The following is a 12,138-nucleotide window of genomic DNA, read 5'->3' on the forward strand; positions in this document are numbered from 1 at the left end:
TCCCCCGCGGTATAGGTCCTTGGTGTGTGCACTGTTCACTGGAGCTTCCACAGCCCAGCAAGTGTCCGTCCCCCACGTGGCCTCTAAGGGCGCGGGCATCACAGAGGAGCCGCCGCTGCCACCTCATGACACTCCTTGCGTCCACCCTGCTACGCCCGCAGGGAGGCTGCACAGCCAGCCCCCGCCCCCCGCCCCCCGCCCCTCCGATTTCTGAATCTCGCCTCTTGCCTAAGAAGGGCCCCAGGAGCCTTGGCCTCGCCTGGCCCACGTCACCTCCGGGTCGGGGCGTGGTGGGAGTCGCGAGGCTGGACTTTAGCGTCGGCGACACCGTTGCTGCTGCCGGCTTGACTTCCAGATGCCTTTGCACGGCCGGGAGTGAAGTGACCCAGCGTGAGCACAAGAGCAGGGACCCGGGAGTCTGCGTGCTCAGCTCCCAGCTCCGCCGCCCACAAGCCCCCTCTGCTCCCCTCCTTTCTCATTTGCAACCGGTGAATTTATGGGGACTATGTTGTGACCCAGCGGGTGTGCCAGGGGCCGTAGCCGCGTGGGTGTCGGTCACTTGCCCACCCCTCCACGGCCCTCCTCTGGCCTCTAGACCTTTCGGTGCCTTGGCTTTTGGCCCGCTGCCCACACCAGGGACCCCTTCATGGCCACTGTCAGGTCCTCCCCAGGGAGCCCGGCCTCGCTCCGCCCTGCATCTCCCCAGCGGGGCTGGGGCGTCCGGGGGGCCCTCCGGGTAGATGGGAGCTGGAGGGTCTGGGTTTACCCCGGCAGCCACCTACCCTCACCACCTGGGCCGCTGCACCCCGTGACTCCGGAGGCTGGAGGACCCCCGCGCCCCGACGGCGCCCGCAGAGGAGGCCCAGCTTCTCCAGGACACCCTGCCCGGCACTGTCTGAACAAAGGCCTGCGGGGGCATGGTGGTCTGGCGTGGACTCCCTGTCGGGCTGCTTCCCAAGGGGCAGGAGATGACAGGAGCAGGGACAGGAGCATCGGCACCCTCATTCCCCCGGCCGGGGAGCTCGCCATGGGACCCAGTCAGTGCCCCCGTCCTGGGGGGTGAGGAGGGGCCACAGCAGGGAGAGGCGACCAGGTGGCCGGGCCAGGCAGGCTCCCGAGAACATGGAGGGATGGGTGGGGGGGTCTGAGGAGCCAAGTCCCCTCGCCAGTGAAGGAGTCTACGGTCGAGTATCCCAGACAAAAACAGCCACAGAGACGTGCTCCTTAGAACCAACCAGAAAAGAAAACCACTAGAAGAGCATCGTGGGGGCCCCTGGGCGGGCCGAGGGAGGGCTTTTCCCTCATAAGCGCTCACAATTCTTTGGCTTTAAAATTACGTACATGCAGGGGCGACTGGGTGGCTCAGTGGGTTAAGCCGCTGCCTTCGGCTCGGGTCATGATCTCAGGGTCCTGGGATCGAGCCCCGCATCGGGCTCTCTGCTCAGCAGGGAGCCTGCTTCCTCCTCTCTCTCTGCCTGTCTCTCTGCCTGCTTGTGATCTCTCTCTGTCAAATAAATGAATAAAAAATTCTTTAAAAAAAATAAATTAATTAAAAAAAATAAAATTACGTACATGCATTACTTGGCTAAAAAAAGAGAAAGTGAGAGCGATACTAGATCTCCTTAATTCCTATAATGAGGTGGGAGGTTCCGGGGTGCAGAGTGGAGGGCTGGTTTCCATCGGCTCCCCTGCGGGTCGAGCAGCCGCCAGCGGAGCCGTGGTGGGGGTTATGAGGAAGGAGGCGAAGTCAGAGCTGGTGCGGCAGGTGTCCGCGTACCGCCATGCACAGGGAAGCCGGCTGTGGTGTGCGTGGAGGGACGCGGGCCTTACTTAGCACGGGGAGGAGGGAACACGGGACAGTCAGCCCCAAGGGGGCGCAGGTGGCGTCCAGCGGCCAGATCACAGGTCTGCTGCCTTCGTCTGTAAGGATTTCATTCCTTATAATAAGTGTGGATTTCTATTGTAATCGCAGAAGAGCTTAGGCCATAAAAATATATAAAGATCGATTTAGAGGGAATAAATGTAACTTCGTGTTCTTCCTCGACCACTCCAAGGCCCAGGAAGCCTTGGAGGGAGGGGCCCAGGAGGGATCAGAGGAGGGAAGGGGGGTCAGCTGGAGAATAAAATTGGGGGCCACGGGAAGGGGACGCTTAGGAGCTGGTCATGTCACTCTCCTGGTCAGGTTGCAGGTAAAATACCCTTACTTGGGGGCACCTGGGTGGCTCAGTCGGTGAAGCGTCTGCCTTCAGCCCAGGTCATGATCCCAGAGTCCTGGGATCGAGTCCTGCGTCAGGCTTCCTGCTCAGCAGGGAGCCTGCTTCTCCCTCTCCTCCCTGCTCATGTTCTTTCTTGCTATCTCTGTCTCTCTCAAATAAATGAATCTTTAAAAATTAAAAAAAAAATGAGAAAAATGGGTAATTTCTTAGTACAAGTCTGTCCCACAAAATATTGGGGACGGACTTACACTAAAGAAGTATCCGTTGTTTATCTGAAACCCCAGGTAGCCGGCGGTGCCGTTCTTGAGTTTACTACCTGGTGGCTCTGCGTTGTGAGGACCCAGACCCCTTCAAGAGCTTGACAGAAACCACGGGCCTTTCTTCTGGAAGAGTGCCTCAGCCCCACTCTGCAAACAATTCCAGGGAATCCATGAGACCCTCTGGAGGTCTATCCATGGGTTCAGATCAGAGCTCAGCAACTATTTTCTGCAAATCTAAGTATCTGCAAAGTATTTTGCAAAGTATTCTGCAAAGATAAGTATCTTTAGCCAAAGCAGCCATACACAGCCGAGATATTCACACCGGCGTAGCCGTATGCCAATAAAACATTATGGGAAATTCAAATTTCAGTTCCCATAATCTCTGTGTGTCAAGAGAAACCTTCTTCTTCTAAATTTTTTCAAACCATTTAAAAATGTAAAAACCATTCAGAGCTGGCAGGTGAGAGCATGCCAACGCCTGCTCCGGCTGAGTCTCCTTCTGCCCTTGGCCTCCCCCTCCCCATTTCTGCTGCAGCCCCCTTTAGAATGAGGCATGAACAGTTCAAGAGGCATGTGTTTTGTTGTTGTTGTTAAGAAAAACAGTTGTCGTGGAAGGAAGAAGGACAGGTGCCCGTGTGGTCTTTCTCTGATGACTGAATCACAAGCTTGCCCTCAGCCTTGGGCCCCCTGCTTCGGTGCTACTGGAGAGAAAAGTCAAAGTGGGCTTCAGGGTTGCGTGGCCTGAGCAAACGGCGGTCCACATGGCCCTTTGCTGCTGGCAGAAGAGGACCCCGGTGTATCACATGGCTCCTGGGACGGTCTTGGTGCTTCCTGGAGGAGCGAAGGGGGGAAGGGGATAGAATGGTCAGGGCGTCCAGCAGCATGGGAGATCATGGGCAAGTCTCCTTGTGATTCTAGGCCCTGCCCTGGGCCCTACCTAGGTCCCCGGGGATGGCTCTCCCACAGGGTGGTGGCTTTCTCAAGGAGTTCAGGAGGAGAAATTATGTGGGCCACCTCTTCCGTCTCCTTACTATCAGACATTTGCTGATTTGCGGCCCTTCTGGTACAACATCCCAGCCACTTGCTAACCAGCCTCCTTGCTGATGTTGGACCCCACGGTGGGCCGGCGCTGGGGCAGTGAGGGTGGGTGTGGCCTCCCAGTGTTGCGGGAGGCACAGCCTGGGTTGGCCTCTTTCACGTTTGGGGCCCCTCCACAGGAAGGTGAGCCAAAAGGAGACAGACCATGAGGTTTTCACGAGGCTGGACGTACTTGATTCGAGGGTAGTGTTTGCCCGTCTCCCAGTGCCTACAATACTACTGGCCAGAGGATGTGCTTGGCCGGTGTTGGTTGAATGGATGCATGATGGTTCCAGCTCTGAGATGCAGTCCTTCTGGCTTTGTTTGCTCTTAGGAAGTCTTAATGCTCTCCCTTTAACGAGAACCCGCCTTAGAAGCTGGTTACTTTTTAATGCCTTTTCTCGATAAAATAAAAAGTGGCTACTCCCCTCTAATTATTTTTATTTTTTTACTGGCCTGTAAAATCTCAAAATCTGGGGCCCAGTCCATCAGCGTGTGAATTGACTGGAGAGGAGTGTCCCCAAGAGCCCCTGAAAACAGTGCCTAGGGACCCACCTCCCCGCATCTACCAGAAAAGATGTTTGCAGACAGGATGTGTCTGCTTTGTAAAACAAGGCATTGCGAAGTCTTTAATATTGATCTCTGGGAAGACACTGAGGATGCTGGGGCTCAAGCCAACGCACATTGAAAGGCTAGATTTTTCAAGGCTTCCCAGTGGGATCTACAAGCTCAGCATCTGTTTTTGTCCCCTTCCCCCATCCCTCTGGAAGAGGCGTTCTAGGTGGGGTGGGCCTACCCCTCCCAGAGCCCGCCAGAGGGGTGGGGAGGAGCAGAATCCATTACACCTGAATAAAACGGCTGACGGAGAAGTGACAAGGGAGCCGGGGCTGAGCCACCTTGGGTAGCCAGGAGGGGAATGAGTGGAGAACAGATGTGCTGAAATTTCATTAAGAGGGGCTTGAAAACCAACCTGTCAGGGTAGACACTTGTTCTTTTCAAGTGGTTTCTACATTTTCAGGGTTTTCTTTCTTTCTTTCTTTTCTTTTTTTAAGGGAATAAATATTCTGTAGATCCTGCCTCCCAATCCGTAGAGCCTGCCTTTGAAATTAACCATTTCTCTGGCTTTCCCCCCTGATTGGGATCGTGTTCCTACTGGGTCTCTCTGAAGTGCTATTGTGCCCAGCGTTGTTCGCTTAGCCACACACAATGTAACTTCGAAATGTGATAGAAAAAAAAATTAGCATTTCCAGTGAACTGGAAAGAATGCATCTGATTTCAAAATGTGTACTTAAAAAAGAAAAAGTGCACCCAAATTGATTCCACCAACTGTAGGGCATATTCTGCCAAGCCAGACCTGAAATGCATTTCTGCAAAGGGACAACTGTTATTTATGAATCTTTAGAGGAAGGAAATAGGAAGATCCAGGCACAGGGTAAAAAAAAAAAAAAAAAAAAAAGAAAAGAAAAAGCATCTTGAGGCTTTAATAGAGCCTGGATTAATCAAAGTGCCTGCTTTTAAGCTGTTGCCCCCACAGAGGAGTGAATTAATGAGTGATTTATGCAATGAATATATTTTTTTCTTTAATTATCTAGGTATTTCAGACAAGCTTGCTCCTTCTGACTTGAATCCTCCTGATACTTCTCTGAAATTCCAGCTTCACTGTGCATGGGTAATTACTGCCTCCAGTTGTTCGGAGAGCGAGTCTCCGGGAACTGAAGCCTCTCTCGCCCCGACCCTCATGCAAATCAGGTGGGCTGCTCGCCACTCAACCTCTGCGTAGCCTGAAACCTTTTGAGTGGAGAATCCATTTTGGAATTATTCTTAGGCCGGCGTCTCCTAGGTCGGTTTGGGGGAGGGTTTTGTTTTTTTTAAATAAGAATGCGGACCCTGGACCCCACCCCTGGAGACTGAGAACCAGCAGGTCTGGGGTGGGGCCTGGGAGCCGTTATTTTGGTATTTCTAAGGCTCCCTCTCCCCAAGCAGAGTGGCAAGCCCTTCGCTCCCCGCCCCCACCACCACACCCACACCGAGGAGAAAGCCTTCAATTAGACAGCTTAGCTTATCTGCTGCCTTACAAGGGATCTGTAGACCCAAGGCCGCACCCAAAGGCTGGAGTTATGCGAAGGGCGAGAAGATGGATTTTCCTTTCTCACAGAACAAGCTCAGCTGTAATTCAGATGTCTCCCCAAGAAATGTGCAGGGTGGGGCGGGGGGCTCTGGAGACTAGCTGAGCTATGGTCCGTGTTGCCCCAGTGACCCCTGACTACACTGGGCCTCGTTCTTAGGTTCCATGATTGTCCAGGTTCCAGGAAATGGGGAGGGGATGGGGATACCCGGTGGGTGGAATTCCCAGGCTAGAGCCTAGAGCCTGTCAAGGTCAGTCTTATCTCCCCCTTGCAGCTTTCCCAAAAGGACAGTCAGGTTTCGGGAAACAATAGGTAGGCACCGCCAAGAAGCCTGGAGCTGTTGAAAGCTCGGGGCCACAAATGTCAGCGGGAGGATTGCCCCTTCCTCTCGCAAAAATAATCCTGGGCTTACCTGAGTGTGGGGGCAGGGCCTCGGACACCTCCGACGCCCTGGCCTCCAGGCCACCCAGCCCGCACCCCGTGTGGTTTTGGGGACTCTCCTCCCCACCAAGTCCTCATCTGAGGCCAGAGGAAGGAACTTGGGAAGGGGCAGGTGCTCAGCCAGCTCCAGAGGAAAGTGCTGGATGGATGGGAAGACAGGACCCCTTCGGGCCCGTCTGTCAGTGCCCCCACCTCTGCCCCGGGTAGGGGTCAGGGAGCTTGGGCCCAGATCACAGGTTCATGTCTTTCCCACCTTGCCCCCACTTCAAAATAAAGGGGGGGGGAGGCAGCTTCTGATGCAGGTGGAGACCGGCCCACGCTGGCATCTCAACTTCCCAACCGAGAACTTTCGGGAACCAGAAACCCCAAGTTCAAAAAAGGACAAGAGTGGCCTCTCCTTCCGGCCACCCCTCCCCTTTGCCACATTTCCATTAGCATCAAAATCATAGCATCCGGAGCCCTGGTGACTCCCCGGCTTGGATAATTATTTCTTCTTATTTCCATTCACATTCACCGGCAAACTTCATTAGACCCTGGTGTATAAAATGGTTGTCTTCTAGTACATTCGGCCACCTGAGTCCACAGTCTTTCTGGCACTTGTCTCCCAGCACTCCACCGCATGCCTACTGCCTCCCATGGGTACGGGGATGAAGCCATCGAGACAGGGGCCTGCAGACAGTGGCCTCATACCCCGCCCCCCTGAGAATACGCTTCCCCTGCCTCCACACCCCCCCTAGACCGGCATTGATCTGGGTTGAAGAGAGCCTTCTTTGTTTTGCCTTTCCCAAGCAAAGGCACAGTAGCGTTGGACAGAAGGGTTAACGCAGCTTTCCGGGAGAGACTAACCGCCAGAAAGGTGTAGAAGGCCCACACAGCGGGTGACCAAATGGACAGGCACTCTGGGTCTTTTGAAGGTGAACAGGAGAGTTAGCGACCCATGAGATCCCGCCTCCATGTAGCAACGACTACACACGGCCCTTTGCCCGTTCACCAAGGATTCTCTTTGCTGCCATCAGGAGACACCATCACGCCCTTCTCCACTGGAGCCCCTCTAAAATGTACGTTGGAGCTCCCTTGCATCTAAGTACCCCATAGCAGTATCTCCACCCTATCCGTTAACCAGTTTTTGGACCCAGTTTTGTCCCAGGACCTATTTCTGGTGCTGTCTGTCTGCAATCTTTCTGAGATGGGCTGCAGGAAAGAGTCGATCCAGCCAAACCCTGGGGTTTATTAGGCATCTTATCAGCTTAGGATTTGTGGCCTCATTGACACGGGAAGACAAACAACGTGTCCTAAAATGGAATGGGAAGTGGAGGTCATCTCTGTGCAGAGGCGGACGGGCCCAGCGGAGGAGCTCATTATGGGTTGGGCCCCTTCCACCTCCCACCCGCTTACCTGCATTCGCTGCCCGCCGAGCATAGAAAGCTCACCGCAAATGCCTGTTTCTTCTCTTTTCTTGATCACACTGAGTTGGAGTCCAAGAGGTCCGATCACTGGAAGTAAAGTCACTCTGCTGGGGAGAGGGGTGACGGGGCACGGAGCCGCGCGCCGCGAATTTCAGCCTGCTCCGTTTCTGTATTTGTGGGTTTCGCGGATCTGCTGGCTTCGCTGTGCTGTTATTTACTTAATATTGTTTTGCGTTTGCATTATTTAAATAGATTACTTCGAAGTGAACGTTTACACTGCCACGGCGAATGGAAAAATCTGTATCACTTGCCACAAATCGGAAATACACATAAAAACAAGCCGAGGCTTATCAAACGTAATAATGGCAACCCTCCCTCGCCAGGGTCTAGGGGGCCAAAGGTCCGGGAACACATCTCAGCCCACGGCTAGTGGGTGTCAATGGCTGGGTCACAGTGTGGAAGACACCAAAGTATCCCGGAATGTTAGAAAAGCAAAAAATCCTTAGAGAACTGAGGCCAAGTTTGGAAACGTCCCGAGGTCCAGAGTGGGCGTCCTCAAGGCGACACCATTGCGTGCCTCGCAGGAATTTGCCGTCCCTTCCCGACGGTGTGGTTTTTTCATAACAAATTAGCACAGTGTGTGGTTTGTTTGTGTTTTTTCGTAAAGGAAATTTAATTTTATGTATTTATTTCTGAGCACTTATTTCTGGTTCAAAACCAAAACACAAAAGGGTGTGCAGGGAGGCGCCCTGTGGCTTGTCCCTCTCTCTCCCTGGCCTCCCCGTCCCCCTCCTGGGAGCCAGCCAGCCGAGGGACACACTAGGTATATACAAGCCAATGCATACGTGTATATTTTTTCCTTTTCTTATAAACACAGATGGCCACATACTATAAACACTGTTCCCCACCATGGCTTCAACAATGTGGTGACGCATCTCCTCTCACTATACAATGAGCCTCCGGGTTCTGTTTTTAGCGCTCGGCGCTAATTCCGCTGCACGGGAGGAACGGGTTTATTTAAGCAGCTCTCGTAGCAGGCTTTTACGCGGCTGCCCGCCGGTTGCTGTTACCCAGCGCTCGGCAGGGAATAAACCTGGGTAGCCATCGTCCTCCGCCGGGCCAGGGCATCGGGGGGATAAGCTGCGGGCAGTGTAATCAGCAGGAGTCTCCGAAGGTCGTTCGCACGCGCTTGCAATGTTCCCGTCCCTCGGGGCCGAGGGCTTGGCCCACGAGGTCAACGTCAGGGAACAGGAGCGCCAAAGAACTGTTTTTTATTTTCTCCAATTGAAGACCAGGCCTCTCCCCATCTCGATCTTTGGTGGTGGGGAAAAAAAAAAAAAGAAAAAAACGGCTAATTCAGTTGAGCTGCACTCCCCCTGACTGGGTTCTCCATGAATTATGGATTTTTAAAAAGACGGGAAGGGAGGTGAGGTATTGAATTTCCAAACTGGTTTTATCTGACTTAATTTAAAGTTCATCTTCTGCTTCAGGCTTCAGGCGCTGGCAGGCTACGTGGCCGCAGCGGGCCTCTCTGGGCCTTCCCACAGTGGGTGAGTGGGCTCCCGCACTCCCTGGAGACACGAGCCCCTTCTGGGCTTTCTGCTGGGGGCGCTGCCAGAGCATGGTCTGCCTGGCTGGCATTATTTGTGGGGAGCCCAGTGCCCCAGCCGCAGGCCTCACCGTAACCTCATGGGGGTGGGACTTGTCCCAAACACTCAGGGGCTCCTGGACCTCCAGGGCTCCTGCCTCCATGACGGGTCAGGTGGGCACAAAGGGAAGACTTTTGAAGGCTGAAAACGGAAAACAGGGGCAGTGACTCAGAGATGCAGCTGGTCGGCAACCCGATCCGGGGGCCTAAACCATCTCCTGGAGGGCCTTGCCTGAGACTGTGCGGGCCCTGATCCTGGCACTCCCGCATGGGACCGTTCAACCTCGACTAGAGACATTTGGGGCTGTCAGGACTTGGGGGAGGTGGAGGGCTCTTACCATTCTGTGGGTGGAGGCCAGAGAGGCTGTTGCACACCCCATGGCAGAGAATTACCCTACCCCAATTATTAGCAGCTCCGTGGTTGAAAAAGCCAGCCTGAGCCCGGCCATGAGACACCATCCGAACGAATGGTGTCCTTGAAGGAATGAAGCACCTGGCCCGCTCACCTGAGGGCAGGAGGCAGGCTGGACACCCTCACCACCCCCGTTTCCCGGTCTCTGGCCTTAGAAGACTCTCACTGAGTCCCCCATCGCCTAAATGTCCATGCTGCAAACATGTACAAATCAGCTTGGAGGGGAAATCCGCGAGAGAAACAGTATCTCTGCATCCTCAACGGCTTTTCTCCTCTGAGCTCAGAAAGCTTCTCCAGGACAATGTTACTTTGTATCCCTATAATATAATGCGAGAGGGGACTGCTCTTCTCACTTTCCAGATAGACACATTTCCCAGAGAGCTGTTCCTGACAGCTAGTTAGTGGGAGAACTGGATCAGAATCGTAAGTCCTGAATACCTTTTTTTCTTTATTTTTACAAAATGAAAACAGCTCTTTTTCTCCTGATTATAAAAATGATACATGCACATTGTTCCTTAAAGAATTCAAACAGTATAGGAAAACATAAGGAAGAAAAATAATTACCCAAATCCTTTCAGCAAGAGATAAATGTAGAAGTCTCAGCACCCGTCCTTCCCACCCTTGCCTCCGTGTGCACGGGAGTGTGCGTATGCTACCCACAAGGCCCTGTTCCACCTGCCCCTGACTTTCGGGGCTGGATTACTCTCTGCTGTGAGGCCGTCCTGGGCACCGAAGGGGGCTCAGCAGCACCCCTGGCCTCTACCCATTAGATGACCAGAGTATCCGCTCATCCCTGAACTGTAAGAACCCAAAGGTCCCCAGACATTGCCAAATGTCCCTTGGGGGCGTGGGGGGGCAAAACTGACCCCAGTTGAGAACCCTGGAGATCAATGGAATCATCTGCCTCCTGCTCTGTATATGTATATATAGTGTGTAGAGAGAGACAAAAAGAGTACGGGTTATGACTTTTTGTGTCCCCTGGCATTTAGCATCGGAGTGGCCAGGCTCAGGGACCAGCTGTGTTATTTACGAGGTCAGAGCTGCAGGTAGATTACTTGACGTCACGGAGCCTCACTTTCCGGCGTCTCCAGAAACTGGAATAGAGCGCCTGTGCCCAGAATGACCCGATGGGCCCATCCAAAGTTATTGCTTCGGTGGTCTCACCAGGGACCTAGCTCCGGGACCCCGGGGCAGGAAGGAGGCTGGCCCCTTCCCAAGGAGGGTGATTTATTCCAGGCTCTGAGGCAAGAAGAGTGGCAAGGGGGCTGGTGCAGACAGCCTCGTGAGGTTCTGTTTGTGGGCTTTGTTTTTTAATTCAATTCTTTTCAAAAACAGATGAGCACACGTCTGCTTCAATCTAGTGTGCTAGGTTTTTTCTTTTCGTGTAAACTTTGGTTTCTTTTGAGCTTTAGATATTAAAAAAAAAAAAAGACAAATGTATGAGATCAGTTGGAGGTTTGAGCAAATTGGTTTAGTCCATTGCCGGGGGAATTGGGGAGGATGAGTCACAGTCCTCGGGTTGTCGGATTTTTACAAAGTAGCTATGGTTTCAGTGCTGGTGCAAAGCCTCTGGGTCCTTGCTCTCCCCACCCCCATTCACGCCCTCCCCCCCACCTCTGCATGCACTCCCCTGGTCCTTGAAATGCAAAGTCCAGGACTGGCCCATTTGGGGCCACATCTGCACGTGGCAGGGACCCTCCCTTTACCCATCTCAGTGGGACTGGCAGAGCCTCTGATTGCTTCCTAAAATGATTTCCACTCCTTAAAACGTCAGTGAGTCCTCTGGCCTTAGGATGACAAGCACAGTTCTTCCCGGGGCCCACAGGCCCTGCTTGGACCCCCGTTTCCCTCAGGTCGCCTAGACTTCCTTGGGCCCCTCCCACTCCTGTGGCTCGCTGCCACAGGGCTTTGCACCTGCAGCCCTGCCTCTTTGCCTGGTAATGCCACCCTGTCAATCACATCTCGGCCCCACAGCGCATCCTCTGGGAGTCGACCGGCCCCTCTGCTATGCGTCATCGACGGTGGTGGGTTGACCTGTGCTTCTGTGATTATGCAATTACTCCCACTGGGCCAGAAGCGCCCTGATGGCTGAGGCCCTAATTTTGTTCACTACTATATCGCCAGTGTTCTACACAACGCTGAGCACAGTTGATGAGTATCTGAAGGAAGGCAGGCAAGAGAAAGGAAAAGGTGGGAGGAGAGACCCCCAATCTTTAAAAGTTTATTTTTTTAAACTTCAGTATCTCAATCATCCATATTCAAGTGGTGCGTCAATATCAGCGCTCCCTGCTGGCCCCTCCTCCTCTCCTGGGGGCCGAGGTGAGCACCCCCAGTAGCGGGTTGGGGAGACACGTCCATTAAGCCACCTGCGATGGCAGTCCGCTACCAGCCAGCGTGTGGGAGGAAGAATGACTCAGTGCCTCCCCGGCATGAGTGACCAAATGGCCCACTCCAGCCTTCCCAAGGAGCCGTCCTCCGCCCATAATGGAGAAATTATGTGAGGCGTAATTTATAGTAAAAATCAAATGAACATTAATTCTGGTGAGTCACCC

The sequence above is a fragment of the Lutra lutra genome, chromosome 9, assembly GCF_902655055.1.
Source record: "Lutra lutra chromosome 9, mLutLut1.2, whole genome shotgun sequence".
NCBI classification, from domain to species: domain Eukaryota; kingdom Metazoa; phylum Chordata; class Mammalia; order Carnivora; family Mustelidae; genus Lutra; species Lutra lutra.